This window comes from Bos indicus x Bos taurus, chromosome 18 (genome assembly GCF_003369695.1).
Source record: "Bos indicus x Bos taurus breed Angus x Brahman F1 hybrid chromosome 18, Bos_hybrid_MaternalHap_v2.0, whole genome shotgun sequence".
Taxonomy (NCBI): Eukaryota; Metazoa; Chordata; class Mammalia; order Artiodactyla; family Bovidae; genus Bos; species Bos indicus x Bos taurus.
The window spans coordinates 12929170-12946884 of NC_040093.1; the positions used below are offsets into that span (position 1 = coordinate 12929170).

The window sequence follows — 17715 nt, forward strand, 5'->3', positions numbered from 1 at the left end:
AGAGGAAGGAGGTTGGGGGCAGGGCTGGCGGCATCCAGGGCGCCCTCCTGGGTTGACGCAGGAAAATCGCAGGGTGGGAAAAATTCCAGCCTCTCACCCCCAGCCCTGCCGGATCCTAGTCCCCACGGAGACCTTGAGGTCACCTCCTTGCTGACCCCTGCCCCTCCGGCCCAGTTAGACAGGCTGTGATGGATGCTTCCTGGCATGGCTTTTTTTTTTTTTCTTTCTGCAAAGTTGGAAGGAGGAGGCAGCCAGGGGTCAGAGTGGAGGCTGGGGTTGGAACCTCACACACATTTGAACTCACGTTTGACGTCTGACGGTCTCTTGGAGCCCCAGGGCTGTGTGATGCCAGGCAGGAAGCTGACCCTCTCTGGGCTGCAGTTCCTGTCCCTCTCTGAGGAACTGCTTAACCTCTCTTTGCCCAGGACAAGGTGAGATGTCCAGAGGATACATGCCCCTCACTTCACATCCTCAAGTGATACTTTCAGTGTCACAGATATACAAGTGGGGAGTTGAGGAACGAACCGGCTGCAGTTTGTGGGCATTTAATGAAAGATGTATTCATCTTAGTTTGGCAGGATTCTTTTTCGAGATTTTGGTGCCCCACTGTAAAATGGCTGTATTGAAATAGAATTTACACAGCAGAGAATTCATCCATTTAAAGTGCACAGTTCAGGGCAGTCACCTCTGCAGTCAATCTTGGAACCACTTCATCCCCCTTAAGAAACCCTGCACCCCTTTAACCGTCAACCCAACCCCTCTATCCCTCTCAGGCCCTGGTCACCACTGGGCTCCTTTTTCTCTCTGGAGATCTGCCTGTTTGGAACGTTTCTGTGTAAATGGGATCACAGAACATGGGGTCTTTGTGTGTGTGTATATGTGTGTATGGGCGTTAAGAACACAACGTGAGATCTACCCACTTCACACTTTCCTCAGTGCACAATACAATGCTGTCAACTATTGTCACACGCTGAACAGCAGGTTTTTGAACTCTAACTGTGTGCTCCTTAAACAACTCTCCCCCACCTCCCCCATCCCATCTGTTCTCTACTTCGATGACTCTGAGCTATTTTAATTTTTATTATTTCCCATTGAAGAGTATGTTGACTTACAGTGTTGTGTTAGTTTCTGCTGCACAGCAAAGTGATTCAGTTACACCTATCTGTATACGTAGTCTTTTCATATTTCCCATTATGGTTTGTTATAGGATGTTAAATATAGTTCCCTCTGCTATATGGTAGGACCTTGTTGCTTCCCTGTTTTATTATGTAGTCATTTGTATCTACTACCCCCAAACTCCCAGTCTGTCCCTCCCCCACCCCCCGAGTTTGAGTGTTCTGGATACCTCATGTAAGTGGAATCATGCAGAATTTGTCCTTTTTTGACTGGCTTATTTCACTTCACATCATGACTGTCACAAATGGAAGGATTTCTTTGTTAAGGCTGAATAATATTCTACTGTATGGCTTTACAGCATTTTCTTTATCCATTCATCTGCTGCTGGACATTTGAGTTGTTTCCATATCTTGGCTACTGTGAATAAAGAAGTGATTTTTTGTCTTCTTTCACTTTGCAAAGTATTTTCAGGATCCGTCATGTTGTAGCACGTGTCAGTACATCATTTCTTTTCATTGTCAGATAACGTTTCACTGTATGGCTGTACCACGTTGTATTTATCCATGTATCAGCTGATGGACAGACTTCTCAGGTGGCGCTAGTGGTAAAGAACTCTCCTGCCAATGTAGGAGATACAAGAGATGCAGGTTCAATCCCTGGGTCAGGAAGATCCCCTGGAGGAGGGCATGGCAACCCACTCCAATATTCTTGTCTGGAGAATCCCATGGACAGAGGAGCCTGGTGGGCTACAGTCCATGGGGTTGCAAAGAGTCGGACACAGCTGAAGTGACTGAGCACACAGACATGCAGCTGATGGACATTTAGGCTGTTTCTACTTTTTAGTTGGTAGTATTGTGCTCCACTTTTTTTTTTTCTAGATTACAAACATTTTCTTGGTTCCCTGAGAAGTTCTGACCTTACCCTGAGCTTCATTCCACTGTGTTTTTTTTTTTTTTTTTTTGACTTTCTTGCATGCTTGCAGGATCTTAGTTCCCTGACCAGGGACTGAACCCAGGCCACAGCAGTGAAAGCTCAGGAGCCCTAACCATTATGCCACCAGGGAATGCCCTCAGTGTCCACTTTTGTAAAACGGGAGAAGAGTCCTAACAGCAGTGTTAATGTGGCACCTACAGCATGCCAAGTGACATGCTCCTGAGGATTCACTCAACAAACTTGCAGATTTGGAAACAGAGGCCCAGACGAAGACAGGAGTGCCACTAAAGTCCCCATCCAGGGGCTTCCCTGGTGGTCCAGTGGGGAAGGCTCTGCGCTTCCAACACAGGGGCCATGAGTTCAATTCCTGGTTGGGATACTAAGATCCCATGTGCTCTGTGGTGTGGTCAAAAAAGTAATAAAAAATGTCAAATCACCATCCAAAGAGTGCCGGGGGCAAGACCCCCCTACTCACCCCAGGCTCCCGAGGAGATTGTGTGCGAGGCATCTGGCTCAGATCCTGACCCAGGGGAAGTGCTTGGAAAACCCTGAACTGATTGGATTCACACAGAGCTGATTTCTGGACTGTGGGACTGGGGCAGGGTGGTAACTGTTTATTGGGTACCTACCTATTCTGTGTCAGGGGCTCCCTGAATGTATCTTACATGCAGAGCATCTTGGGACTTCCCTGGTAGTCCAGTGGGTAAGACTCCCTGCTCCCAGTACAGAGGGCCCAGGTTCAGTCCCTGTTCGGGGAACTAGATCCCACATGCCGCAACCAAGAATTCCCATACCGCAACTAAGACCCAGTGCAGCCTAAATAAAGACAGAAATAAAAAAAAATATTTAACAAATGCAGAGTGTCTCATGGCACCGTCCCCCTGGCCCTGGGAGAAGAGACTGGTGCTCTCAGGCAGGAAGCAGTCTCAGAGGTTAGGACAGTTAGAGGCGGTGGCTGGGATTTAAACCCCAATCAGATAGATTCCAAGAGCTCTCGGTCACTGTCTGCCGACCCTGCTGTGCGCCAGGCCAAGCACGTGCCTAACGCACTGTACCCGTGCCTCGCTGCCTGGTCGCGGGCCAGCCTCCCCGTCAACCCCTGGGAGATGGATGGTGTTATTGTTCCTGGTGCACTGATGAGGTCCCCAAGGCTCTGATGGACACTCTGGTCACACAGCCAGGAAGTGGCTGAGCAGCGCCTTCCTGGGAAGGGGAGAAAGGAGATAATGCCGGCTGGGGAGGGGACTGTCCATATGGGCCATGGCCACGGTCCAGATGAGAGAAAGGGAGGCAGGCGGCCTCCAGGGGGCCATGCCCTCCTCTCGGACTGGGCTTGGTTCAGTTGGGACCAGGATCATTCGGCTTCATCAAAACTTGAAATTGCAGCCAGGACCATAAAGGCACCAGGGCACGAAATTCTGGGAAAGGAGAGGGCCCGGGGTCAGTAGCCACCCCCACCCTGGGGCTTCCCACACCCGCCCCTCCAGCCCCACCCAGAGTGGGTGGGGACCCTTCTTTTCTGCCCAATGCCTTTCTGATGAGCTGCCCACCGAGGCCTGGTCATTTTCCACTGAGCCCTGTGTCTAAGGCAGCCCCATCAAAGCGCCCAGACAGTGTGAAAGAGGCCCCTGAGGTCTGGGGGAGAGACCAGTGGTGTCCAGTGCTGACCTAGCAAAGCCCTTGAGCCCCTCCCAAGCCCTCCGTAACCGAGCAGGTGGTCAAGCTGGAGGAGGCAAGCCTGGTTGTCGCTGTCTGCAAGAGGAGGAGGATGAAGGTGGGAACCTACGAAACTCCCACCCTGCCTAGGGGCCTCAGTTTCCAGGTATTCTGTAACCTCCACCCCCGTCGGAGCACCCGTCATCCTTGCCAGCCTTAACTGCTCTCTCTAATCCCCAGTCACCACTGAGTCCCCATGCCTCTTCCTGAGATGCCACCCCTCTCTGACTATCTCTCTCTTCGAGACCTTGTTTCCTTCTGGAAGCCCCCTTCCAATCCTCAAGTCGCCATCTCTCACTCTAAGCCTCCCTACCACCTCTCTGAGCCCCTGGAAGCTGAGTCCTGTCCCCATCTTGGGTCCCCTCTCTTTTTGTCGCTATAAAATCACTCATTCTATCCATTCATCCACTGAGTTCATCTTGTACACCCAACCTTGTACAGGGTGATGCTGGGGACACTGTAGTGACCTCAACAGTCTTGGCCCTGCCCTGATGGAACTGACATTCCAGGGGGGAGACGTGTCTGTCATCCAAAGTGGTCAAGGCTAGAGTTGGAGAGCTGTCTAGGGGAAGTTCAAAGTTTCCCTGACTTTGTCTGGGAATCAGGAAGGCTTCCTGGAGGAAGAGGCACCTGCTCTGAGATCCAACCCTCCACTGGACCACAGATATCATCTGGCAGTTCATAATACCCCAGAGGGCCCCAGGAAGAAAATGGAATCAATAGATTCCCCCAAATTTTCTTGTAGTCTTGCCTAAAGAACTTTGTAATGTTTGGTTTTCAAAGTGAAATTTAAATGGAATGGTTTTCAAAGGGAAATTTAAAATGCTGATACCCTTGAACGCAGAAACCCCACTTCTAGGAATGTGTCCCTTTGCAGTACTTGCGGGTGCAAGACAGACACTGCTGCGCTGTTCAAAGTGGCGATGATGGAAAACAGTCAATAGGTGACTGGTTAAATTGGGTCCAGTAGGTACAGTCCCCAGGGGAATACAACATAACGAATAAAAGATTGGAGTTTGACACTCTCATCTTAGTCCCAAGCTCAGAAGGGAAGCGTTTAGTCTCATTATTAAGTATCATGTTGTTGTTGTTTAGTCGATAAGTCGTGTCTGACTCTTTGCGACCCCATGGACTGTAGCCCACCAGGCTCCTCTGTCCACGGGATTTCCCAGGCAAGAATACTGGAGTGGGTTGCCACTTCCTTCTCCAGGAGATCCTCCCAACCCAGGAATGGAACCCGATTCTCCTGCATTGGCAGGTGGATTCTTTATTGCTGAGTAATCAGGGAAGCCCAAATATCATGTTAACTGTAGGCTTTTCATAGATGCTCCATATTAGAAGGAAGAAGATCCCTTCTATTCCCAGCATGATGAGAGTTTTTGTATGGAAAATAAAGTTTGCTTGATGTTCTTCCTGTATCTTTTAGGGTAATTAAACTATTTTCTTCTTTATTGTATTAATGGAAGATGGATTACTTAGATTGGTGGTTGGTTGTTCAAACAATCTTGAATTTTTAAGGTTAAACCCACTTGATCATGATGTATTATTATTATGTATTGCTTGCTTTGCTTTCCTAATATTTTATTATTTTTGCATTCATGTTCATGGGGATATGAAAAAGAATTAGACATGAACTGATACCTTTTATGACAAAAAGCAATAAATAAACTAGGAATATGAGGGAAATTCTTCAACATGATAAAGGCAATATATTAAAAAATAAGTAATATTACATGCAATGGGGAAAGATTGAAAACTTCCAATCTTTTTGAAACTCCCTAAGATCAGAATCAAACCGAGAATATTTGCTTTCACCATTTCTATTCAACATAGTACTAGAGTTCCAGCTTCTAGAAAAAGGCAAGGAAAAGAAATAACTGGAAATGAAGAAATAAAATCTGTTTGCAATAGCATGATCTTATAAGTAGAAACTCCTAAAGAATAAAAAAAATTAGAACTAAAAATGAATTCAGCAGTGTGTAGGATATAAAATCATCACACACAAACCAGTTGTATTTCTATATGCTAGCAATAAACAGTCTAAAAGAGAAATTAAGAGATAATTCCATTTACAAAAGCATACAAAATAATAATTAGGAGTAAATTTCGCCTGGGAGTGAAATTAGGAGTAAATTTTCACTGAAAACTAAAAAAGCACTTCTGTAATGGAGAAGGAAATGGCAACCCACTCCAGTATTCTTGCCTGGAGAACTCCATGGTCAGAGGAGCCCAGCAGGCTACAGTCCATGAACTCGCAAGAGTCGGACACAACTTAGCAACCAAACCACCACCACCATGCCCCACCAGGGCACCCTCAGGGCACAACAGATTGCTGCTGCAACACAGCTGGCCCAACCTCTCACATCAGGGATCCAGAGGTGGGATGTAAAAAACAAAACAAAACAAAACACTGCTTTAAGAAATTATAATTTGAAAAGATACAGGTACTCCTATGTTCACAGCAGCACTATTTACAGCAGTCAAAACATGGAAACAAGCTAAATACCCATCAACAGATGAATGGATAAAGAAGATGCAGTATATATGCAGAATGGACTATTACTCAGCCACAGAGAAGAATGGACTAATGCCATCCGCAGCAACATGGATGGGCCTAGATTGTCACACTAAGCAAAGTCAGTCAGAATGACAGGACATCACTTACATGTGGAATCTAAAATATGACACAAATGAAGAGATCTGTGAAACAGAAACAGGCTCACAGACATAGAGAACAGGCGCGTGGTTGCCGAAGGGGAGGAGGGGTGCAGGAGGGAAGGATCGGGAGTTCGGGATTAGCAGATACAAACTAGTATATACATAGGATGGTTAAACAACAACCTGTGACACCGGGAACTACTTTCAATACCCTGTGATAAACCATAATGGAGAAGAATATGAGGAAGAATACGTATTTATAACACTGTATATCACCTATACTTCAATAATTGTTTTAAAGCTACAGTAATCAAGACAGTGTGGTACTGGAGCTTCTCTGGTGGCTCAGTGTCAAAGAATCTGTCTGCCAATACAGGGGACACGGGTTTGATCCCTGGTCTGGGAAGAGCCCCCATGCCGAGGGACAACGAATCCCCGCGCCACAACTACGCAGCCCATGCACGTGCCGAAACTAAGGAAGCCTTAGCGCCTAGAGCCTGTGCTCTGCAGCAAAAGAAACGACGGCAGTGTGGAGCCCTTACATCTCAACTAGAGTAGGACCTGCTTGCTGCAATTGGAGAAGGCCTGTGCACAGCACCAAAGGCCCAGTGCAGCCGCATATAAACGAGTAAACACTTTAAAAAAGACAGTGTGGTACTGGAATAAGGATACATATCATACAAACACAATACTGCCAAATAGACCCAAAGTTGATTTTCTATGAACATGGAGTATAATGCAAGGGGAGGAAAGTCTTTTCAATAAATGATCCTGAAACAACTGGATATTTGCATGAATAAAACTGAACCCAGTTCACAGTGCACACAAAAATTACCTCAAATGAATCACAGACCTAACATATAATCATAGACCTAGCATATAAACTCTAAAACTATAAAATTTCAAAAAAAGAATTGGAGAAAATGTTCATAAACTTGGGGTAGGCAAGGTTTTTTAGACAAGACACTAGAAGCACTAACCATAAAAGGAAAAAAAAAAAAGATCAGTGGGACTTAACAAAACTTAAAACTTCTGTCCTTCAAAAGACAAAATTAAGAAAATGAAACTGTAAGCCACAACCTGGGAGAAAATATGTATAATATGTTTTCCACCAAATTGGTTGAAATCAGAATATATAAAGTATCTTTACAACTTAATAATGAAAAAAATTTTAATTTCCAACTTTAAAATGGGCAAAAGACATGAACACTTCCCAAAAGAAGATATATTAAAGGCCAAACAAACATATCAAGACAGTCAGCATCTACAATCACCAGGGATTTTCAAATTAATGCCACGAAGAGATACGACTATACATCTAGAAAGGCTAAAATTTTAAAAGACTGATAATACCAAACACTAGAAAAATATGCAGCAGCTAGAACTCTCACATAGTGTTGAAGGGAGTCCAAAATATTGGGTTGGCCAATAAATTCGTTTGGATTTTTCCTTAAGATGTAACGGAAAAACCCAAATGAATTTTTTGGCCAGTCCAATAGTACACCCACTTTGAAAAACAGATCGGCACTTTCTTGTCAAGTTGAATATACATTTACCCTGTGATTCAGAATCCTCTTGGGTATTTATTCAAAAGAATATATATATATATATATTTATTTATTTATTTATATATAAATATAAGGCTTCCCTGGTGGTCCAGTGGTTAAGAATCGCCTGCCAATCCAGGGACACGGGTCACATCCCTGGTCCAGGACGCTCCCACATTCCTCGAGGCAACTAAGCCTGGGAGCTGCAACTGCTAACGTCCTAGAGACCATGCTCCGCAACAGGAGGAGCCACCGAAACTAGAGAGTAGCCCCCGCTCTCTGCAAGTAGAGAAAAGCCCAACAAGCAACAAAGACCCAGCTTGGCCAAAAATAAATAAAATTATTGTTTAAAAAATAGCGTATGTCAATTAGAAGCTTCCTGAATTCAATCACTGAATTGTTGTTATTAGAACGATGTCTTTGTTCTTGGGAGTTACCTGCTAGAGCATTTAGGGGTAAAGAATCATAAGGTCTCAAATTACTTTCAAATGGCCCATTCATTAACAACAACACCACGACCATCATCATCACATATACACGGAGAGAAATAAAAGCAAGTTAAACAAACATTAATGAGCAGTGAATCTAGATGAAGCAGTGAACAAAGATACTAGTCTTGTAATTTAAATAGGCTTAAAAATTTTCAAAATAGAAAATTAAGAATGGCCCAGCCTGTGATACCTGTTTCTGTTCTTTGAAGGTTTTCAAGCTTGACCCCAAGGTGATGGCTTGCTCTTTCTGTGGAGATGGGTCTGCAAGGTATATTCCTGGGAGTGGCATTGCTAGGTCTGAGAGTAAAGACATGTTGTTCAGCTCGTTAGCTATCATCAGATTTCTCCCCATGAAGTTTGTATCATTTTGCATGTCCACCAGCAAATTTTTGCCAATTTTATAGGTGAAGACTGCCACTTCAGGGTACTTTTCATTGGAGTTGCTCTTATTATGAGTGAAGTTAAATATCTTTTCATGTAGTTAATGATGGCTCATATTTGTTTCTCTGTGATCTATTTCTTCTGCGCATTTTAAAACATTGGGCTTTTAGTCTTTTCCTTATAAAGAGGTAAACATTTTGTGTGACAAAAGTTGTAAATATTTTCTCTGAGATTGTCACAGTTTTACTTTGCTTATAGCATCATCTTGTTTTTCAATAATCTCAACACTCCAATGTTTTATTAACTATTTTATGTGCATTGCTATCCAGTCTTGAAATCTGATAAAATACATCCAGAGTTTCTTATAAAGACATGTGCAAATGCTTATTTACATTTTGCATATTAATAACGACAATGAAAATGACACAACAGTTACAGCTACATAAAAATATATACAAAGATTTGGAAATTCTGTGGTGGTCCAGCAGTTAGGACTCAGCAATTTCACTGCTGTGGACCTGGGTTTGATCCTTGGTCCGGGAATTAAGATCCCACAAGTCATTTGGTGTGCCATGCATGGAACAACAGACTGGTTCTAAATAGGAAAAGGAGTACGTCAAGGCTGTATATTGTCACCCTGCTTATTTAACTTATATGCAGAGTACATCATGAGAAACGCTGGACTGGAAGAAACACAAGCTGGAATCAAGACTGCCGGGAGAAATATCAATAACCTCAGATATGCAGATGACACCACCCTTATGGCAGAAAGTGAAGAGGAACTAAAAAGCCTCTTGATGAAAGTGAAAGTGGAGAGTGAAAAAGTTGACTTAAAGCTCAACATTCAGAAAATGAAGATCATGGCATCCGGTCTCATCACTTCATGGGAAATAGGGAAACAGTGGAAACAGTGTCAGACTTTATTTTTTGGGCTCCCAAATCACTGCAGATGGTGACTGCAGCCATGAAATTAAAAGACGCTTACTCCTTGGAAGGAAAGTTATGACCAACCTAGACATCATATTCAAAAGCAGAGACATTACTTTGCCAACAAAGGTCCGTCTAGTCAAGGCTATGGTTTTTCCTGTGGTCATGTATGGATGTGAGAGTTGGACTGTGAAGAAGGCTGAGCACCGAAGAATTGATGCTTTTGAACTGTGGTGTTGGAGAAGACTCTTGAGAGTCCCTTGGACTGCAAGGAGATCCAACCAGTCCATTCTGAAGGAGATCAGCCCTGGGATTTCTTTGGAAGGAATGATGCTAAAGCTGAAACTCCAGTACTTTGGCCACCTCATGCGAAGAGTTGACTCATTGGCAAAGACTCTGATGCTGGGAGGGACTGGAGGCAGGAGGAGAAGGGGATGACAGAGGATGAGATGGCTGGATGGTATCACTGACTCCATGGACGTGAGTCTGAGTGAACTCCAGGAGTTGGTGATGGACAGAGAGGCCTGGCATGCTGCAATTCATGGGGTTGCAAAGAGTTGGACATGACTGAGCGACTGAATTGAACTGATTTTATATATATATATATATATATATGTATGTATATATAGTAACTTTATCGACAAAGGTCTGTCTAGTCAAAGCTATGGTTTTTCCAGTAGTCATGTATGGATGTGAGTGTTGGGCCATAAAGAAAGCTGAGTGCTGAAGATTTGATGCTTTTGAACTGTGGTGCTGGCGGAGAAGGCAATGGCACCCCACTCCGGTACTTTTGCCTGGAAAATCCCATGGGCGGAGGAGCCTGGTAGGCTACAGTCCATGGGGTCGCTAAGAGTCGGACACGACTGAGCGACTTCACTTTCACTTTTCACTTTCATGCATTGAAGGAAATGGCAACGCACTCCAGTGTTCTTGCCTGGAGAATCCCAGGGATGGGGGAGCCTGGTGGGCTGCCGTCTATGGGGTCGCACAGAGTCGGACACGACTGAAGTGACTTAGCAGCAACTGTGGTGCTTGAGAAGATTCAATCTTGAGAGTTCCTTGGACAGCAAGGAGATCAAACCAGTCAGTCCTAAAGGAAATCAACCCTGAATATTCATTGGAAGGACTGATGGTGAAACTCAAATACTTTGGCCACCTGATGAGAAAAACTGACTCATTCTTCAGGAAAGACCCTGAAGCTGAGGAAGATTGAAGGTAGGAGAAGGGGATGACAGAGGATGAGATGGTTGGATGGCATCACCGATTTGATGGACATGAGTTTGAGCAAGCTCTGGGAGTTGGTGATGGACAGGGAAGCCTGGTGTATGTTGCAGTCCATGGGGTCCCAAAGAGTCAGACACTACTGAGCAACTGAACTGAACTGATATAATAAAAGTATAATATATATTTATATGGATTCAAGATGACTTAATGTTATTTGACTTATAAAACAGATAGACACTACACAAAAAATGAGGATGTAATTTCCAGAAAAGTAAAATGTCACTTTTCTTCTTAAAATTTAACAATAAATTTCCTGTCGTAATTACTAATTCACAGCCAAATCTTAGACTAATTCAAATTAGCCAGGGTTAGAGTTAAATACTCTGCATTAAGAAAATAAGGTTTGCAATTTAATAAACATACATAGGGTTTCCCTGGTGACTCGGTAAATTTGATAACATTTTGTCAAAATTAAGACCTGCTTATCCATGTCATTCTAGATCCTGGAAACACACTAGAAAACGTGAATACTGAACCATTGATTCTTTGGAAAGCTGCACCCCTAGCCCTGGAAAACATCCTTAAGGGGCCCAGGGATCACACCCTAATGGGGGACTTCCCTGGTGGTCCAGCGGTTAAGAATCTGCCTGCTAATTCAGGAGACACAGGTTCAATCCCTCGTCCAGGAAGATTGCACGCTGCTGCAGGGCAGCTAAGCCCATGCATCGCAACTGTTGAGCCTGTGCTCTAGAGCCCAGGAACCGTAACTACTGAAGCCCCCACACCTACAGCCTGTGGGGGCTTCTCCACAACAAGAGAAGCCAACACAATGAGAAGCAGCACACTGCAGCTAGAGAAAGCCTCACACAGCCACCAGTGCAGCCAAATAAATAAGTAAAGAAAAAAAAAGAATAGGGGGTTTGGGAAGGTCATATACTCTGCTATGTTCAAAATGCATAACCAACAAGGACTATTGAACACACATGTGACATGAAACTCTACTCAATGTAATATGCCAGTCTGGATGGGAGTGGGGTTTGGGGGAGAATGAATACATGTGTACGTATGGCTGAGTTCCTTGCTATTCACCTGAAATTATCACAACATTGTTAATCAGCTATGTGTGTGCGTGTGTGTTAGTTGCTCAGCTGTGTCTGACTGCAACACCATGGACTGTAGCCCACCAGGCTCCTCTGTCCACGAAATTTTCCAGGCAAGAATACGGGAGTGGGATCCCATTCCCTTTTCCACAGGATCTTCCTGACCCAGGGATCGAACCTGGGGCTCCTGCATTGCAGGCAGATTCTTCACTGTCTGAGCCACCAGGGAAATCCATTAATCAGCTATAACCTAATACAAGATAAAAGTTTAAAGTTTGAAAAAAAGAGAATTGCTTTATAAAAACCCTAATGGGAAACTTACAAAGTAGCAATGAAGCTGAGAACAAAGAGAGGGGAGTAATATGCAGATGTTTCATTGATGTATATAGTATAATTAAAAGGTATGAGGTGATATTACTGTGGTTTTGGAAAAGGTTTCAACTATTCTTGCTGCTGCTGCTGCTGCTAAGTCGCTTCAGTCGTGTCCAACTCTGTGCGACCCCATAGACAGCAGCCCATGAGGCTCCCATGTCTGGGATTCTCCAGGCAAGAACACTGGAGTGGGTTGCCATTTCCTTCTCCAATGCATGAAAGTGAAAAGTGAAAGTGAAGTCACTCAGTCGTGTCCGACCCTCAGCAACCCCATGGACTGAAGCCTACCAGGCTCCTCTGCCCATGGATTTTCCAGGCAAGAGTACTGGAATGGGTCGCCAGTGCCTTCTCTGGCAACTATTCTTAGGGGATCAATTAAGACACTGAGAATGAACATTCCTATTAAGACCTCAGAAAGAACATCTCCCCTATTATCATGGTATTATCTCACTAACAGGAAATTCAGTTTCTAACAACTCTTTTCTGTATTTTACTCTATTGGCTTGAGAAGCAGCTTCCTATTTTGAGAATTATATGACATAATATAATCATATATAATTAAGTTAATGGCTTAGAAAACAAAATGATAGTAATTTTAAAAAGGAGCAAGTATCTCTCTTGCTAGGTTGTGACACCAGGCTAAGAGGGCTTAGGGTTGGAAAGTAAGTCGTGGAGATTGTGAGGGGGTTCAGGTATAAATCTACCTCCATTCGAGGAGAGGAAGGGCATGAGAAGAGTCTGGATAGCCCAGAATGGTCCTGGCACCTGAATGTACAGTTACCACGCTGGGTCAAAGACAGGCTGGTGCATCTCCTCTACCCTAGATGCTATGGGACCCGACTCCTGCCCAACATTAAACTGGGAACATAAGCCTCTCAAAGCATGCTTGCCAAAAACAGATTATTCACCCTCATAGTATGAAGCCTAGAAGGAGAAGACATTTGATTATTTTAAAAAGTGGGCTATAAAATGATGAAGTATCTCCTTACTTCATCTGAAAAACCCAAAGAACAAATATGTTAAAAACTTTGGGACTTCCCTGGTGGTCCAGGAGTTAAGACTTCCTGCTTCCACTGCAGGAGCCAAGAGTTTGATCCCTTATCAGGGAACTAAGATCCATCCCTTCAGGCCACGTGGTGTGGCCAAAAAAAAAAAAAAGAAAACTATGACTATTAACATGTTTAGAAGGTACTTAAAACATTTGTTTGCAATCCAACTCAAATATATCTGCAACTACATTTTGGACAAATGTTTTAAAATATCCTGCTTAATTTTGATGCAAGTTTTCTTGTAACTCAGTGATATTTACTACTTACAAGGGCTGAATGTTTTGCAAAACAGAGCCCTAACTTTCTGCAAAACATCCTGAAAGTGCTTTTATCATAGAAATGGGGAGGGGCTAATGATCTGCTCTTTCACTGACAACATCCTGTAGTTATTTAAGTAACACATCATCATTTTCTTGATGGCTGGTGATTCTACAACACCATCGATAGCTATTGCTTGCTTTTATATTTTTTGGCCAAGGCACGTAAGACCTTAGTTTTCCAACCAGGGATGGAAACTGTGTCCCCTGCATTGGAGACACAGAGTCTTAACTGCTGACCACCAGGGAAGTCCCTATCGCCCATTTCTTGGTTCTCTGCTCACCTTGCCTTATCACGTTGTTGATATCTTTCAAACTCTTAGAAGCGCTGCACTGAATTTAGACAGCAGAGCACTCTTTGGCGTAAGGACTGACCCATCCATGGAAACGGATATCAATGTGATCGATCCAGCATCATTTGCTGGATTGTATGCAATGGGACTGTAATTTTATGTCCTGTTGTCCCTATTCTAATTGGAGAAGGAAATAGCAACCCACTCCAGTGTTCTTGCCTGGAGAATCCCAGGGACAGGGGAGCCTAGTGGGCTGCCGTCTATGGGGTCGCATAGAGCTGGACACGACTGAAGCGACGTAGCAGCAGTCCCTATTCTATGTCTCTGGCCATTAACAGAAGACTCTGTCTGGGTGAAACTGACATATTTTCAGCGGTAATGCTTAAAGAAGGAACAAATTTCTATTTTGTTCCCTCTGTTATGATCCTGTCCTTATGCATTTCCTTTGGGGGGAGTCTTCCCCACAAAGTCTCTTAGCACTCCCAGCCGTAGGAGAACTGTAGCGTTCATGGACAGAAACTGGAGACAACAGCTCCCTACCCTTTTGAAGACTTCCACTGTCAGTCCAAATTTCTTTGACCCTTGGATGACAAGGTCATCCATTTCTTTGACCCAGGAGACACTGGCATCATGGGAAAGATGTCCCTACCTCCTGTTTCAAAATTATTTGGGAATATAACTTCTTCACAGGTAGGAACTTTGCAGAAGCATGGAGAGCCTCCCACAGTGCAGAATCATGAGTCCATACTAAATTCTCTAAAATCTGTTCTTCGATGCTGTTCAGGTGTTTCACCATGTCCCTGGAGAGTCCCTCTTCTGAGCAGATCATTACCTCTATCACTTCAGTTCATACTGTTCATGGGGTTCTCAAGGCAAGAATACTGAAGTGGTTTGCCATTCCCTTCTCCAGCGGACCACATTCTGTCAGATCTCTCCACCATGACCCGCCCATCTTGGGCTGCCCCACGGGCATGGCTTAGTTTTGGAAGGAATGATGCTAAAGCTGAAACTCCAGTACTTTGGCCACCTCATGCGAAGAGTTGACTCATTGGAAAAGACTCTGATGCTGGGAGGGATTGGGGACAAGAGGAGAAGGGGACGACAGAGGATGAGATGGCTGGATGGCATCACTGACTCGATGGACATGAGTCTGAGTGAACTCGGGGAGTTGGTGATGGACAGGGAGGCCTGGCGTGCTGTGATTCATGGGGTCCCAAAGAGTCGGACACAACTGAGCGACTGATCTGATCTGATCACTTCAGTTCAGTCACTCAGTCGTGTCCAACTTTTTGTGACCCCATGGACTACAGCATGCCAGGCTTCCCTGTCCATCACCAACTCCCAGAGCTTGCTCAAACTCATGTCCCTCAAATCAGTGATACCATCCAATCATCTCATTCTCTGTCATCCCCTTCTCCTCCTGCCTTCAATTTTTCCCCAAATCAGGGCCTTTCCCAATGAGTCAGTTCTCCGCATCAGGTGGCCAAAGTACTGGAGTTTCAAGCTTCAGCATCAGTCTTTCCAGAGGATTGATTTCCTTTAGGACTGACTGGTTTGATCTCCTTGCAGTCCAAGGGACTCCCAAGAGTCTTCTCCAACACCACAGTTCAAAAGCATCAATTCTTAGGCACTCAGCTTTCTGTATAGTCCAACGCTCATATCCATACATGACTACTGGAAAAACCATAGCTTTGACTAGATGAACCTTTGTCAGCAAAGTAATATCTCCGCTTTTTAATATGCTGTCTAGGTTTGTCATAGCTTTTCTTCCAAGGAGCAACCATCCTTTAATTTCATGGCTGTAGTCACCATCTGCAGTGATTTTGGAGCCCAAGAAAATAAAGTCTGTCACTGTTTCCACTGTCACTCCACCACCTCTATAACCTTATAAGAATAAAATGGCCACAGATTAAAAACTTTAGCAATCCAGAGAAAAGTACGAAGTGAGCTATAGGCAAAGAGGACAATTTCCAACAACAGGCCATCAAGGAATGATGAAAAATATATATCCTGCTCTAAAATAACTGACATGTCTATTGCGGTCTCTAATATTTTATAACACAAAATTTCTGCAAATTCCTGTTTGTTTACAGCGAAGTATATGCAAGATTCTGGCTGTTCATCTGTTGATTGAGTATAGTGTTGGCAGAGTTTCATTATGTTTCATTATGTTTTCTCTAGGATTACACAAACAAGACTCAAAAGTATTTATAACTTGGTTTCTTGGTGCATTTTTCGATCCAGCCACAATACTCTGTAATCAGCTCACACTTTGAGTGACTGAAGCAATAGGAGTTAATGATTCTACTTTTTTTCTTAAATACTTCTGTCCTGTCAGTAGGGTAGAAGGTACAAATAACGTTTGTTTGTCTCAAAGTATTGTTGACGGTTACACGCCACAGTAGTCTGGGTTGTCAGTTTCCAAACAGGGCATCACCAGTGAACCTTCCAGGAGTTTATTTCCTCTTCTGCATATTCTCCCCAAAAGAGCTTCTCATCATAACCACCAACAGTTAAAACATATTCTTCACACTCCGTGTTCACTGCTTCGCTATTGTCAGTAAACTGGAAAGGCCCTGGAGGCATTCTCTCCTTTAAAGTCTTCCTGTCAAATAGTTTTGAAACCTACGGCTTAAAGTAGTGTTCTTTTATCCCTCTGGCTATAGTTCACACAGTACAGCAGTGATACAGAGAGGCTATACAGAAGCTCTAAAATCAGCAATATGAAAATCAGGATGGTAAACCTTTAAAGATGAATTCAAGGAGTCTCATCTATTTGGGCATATAATGTCACTGGCGAAAATCAGATCCAAGCAGCACAGAAGGAAATGATTAAAGTTTACTAAATCATCTCCAATCATATGAAAATTATCCTGAGTATAAACAAAGTGTTCAAAAAAAATTAAAAAGCTCCTTAACACTGCAAGGAATCCTCTGCTTCCTGCTTCGTGGTAACTTTGGTGGCTCTTCACACGGATTTTGAAACACATCTTTAAAAATTGGCTCAAATTTTTTGAAAATTACAGTAGACACCTCAAAATTGCATTTCGCTTAATTTCCTTCCAAGGTACGGTTTCCAACTGTGGGGATAATGCTTTTGAGGCAGGCGACAGGTAACGAACAAGCCGACCAGTGTGTAACTTCCTCTAGCACGTCCTGGATGGCGGCGGAGTCAGCTTGTGTTCCCCTCGTTCAGGTTCAGCTCCGGGCACAAGAACCGCAGCGCCACCCAGATCGCGCGACCACCTCCACCTGCCTCAGCCTGGTGCCCGCCCTTGTTTATCCTCCTTCCGCTGAGCGCTACCCACAACCACCCGCACCAAGACGTGCTAAGAACGACGGCTCTTCGATGGTCTAGATGGTCTACATCCGCGCTTCGCCTCAAAGAAGTCCGTTTCTTCTCCAGGGTTCCGAGCCTGTCCTTCACCGGAAATGTGATAAAAAGCATATCATCTTAAGTGACTTCTAAATCTGCTTAAGTCGGTTTATTTATAAATTTAATTTTATTGCTCCTGGATTTCTCCCAACATTTTATTATGGAAAATTTCAAGATGCAAGAAAGTTGAAAGAGGTGTACACGTGTCTACCACT

At 43.9% G+C, this 17715-nt stretch overlaps 2 pseudogenes; both read right to left on the reverse strand.

The window, feature by feature from the left end:
• Positions 1–13597: 13597 nt before the first annotated feature.
• LOC113876354 lies at positions 13598–15033 on the reverse strand (annotated as a pseudogene).
• An 889-nt stretch (positions 15034–15922) lies between these two features.
• LOC113875298 lies at positions 15923–17572 on the reverse strand (annotated as a pseudogene).
• Between the last annotated feature and the right edge of the window lie 143 nt (positions 17573–17715).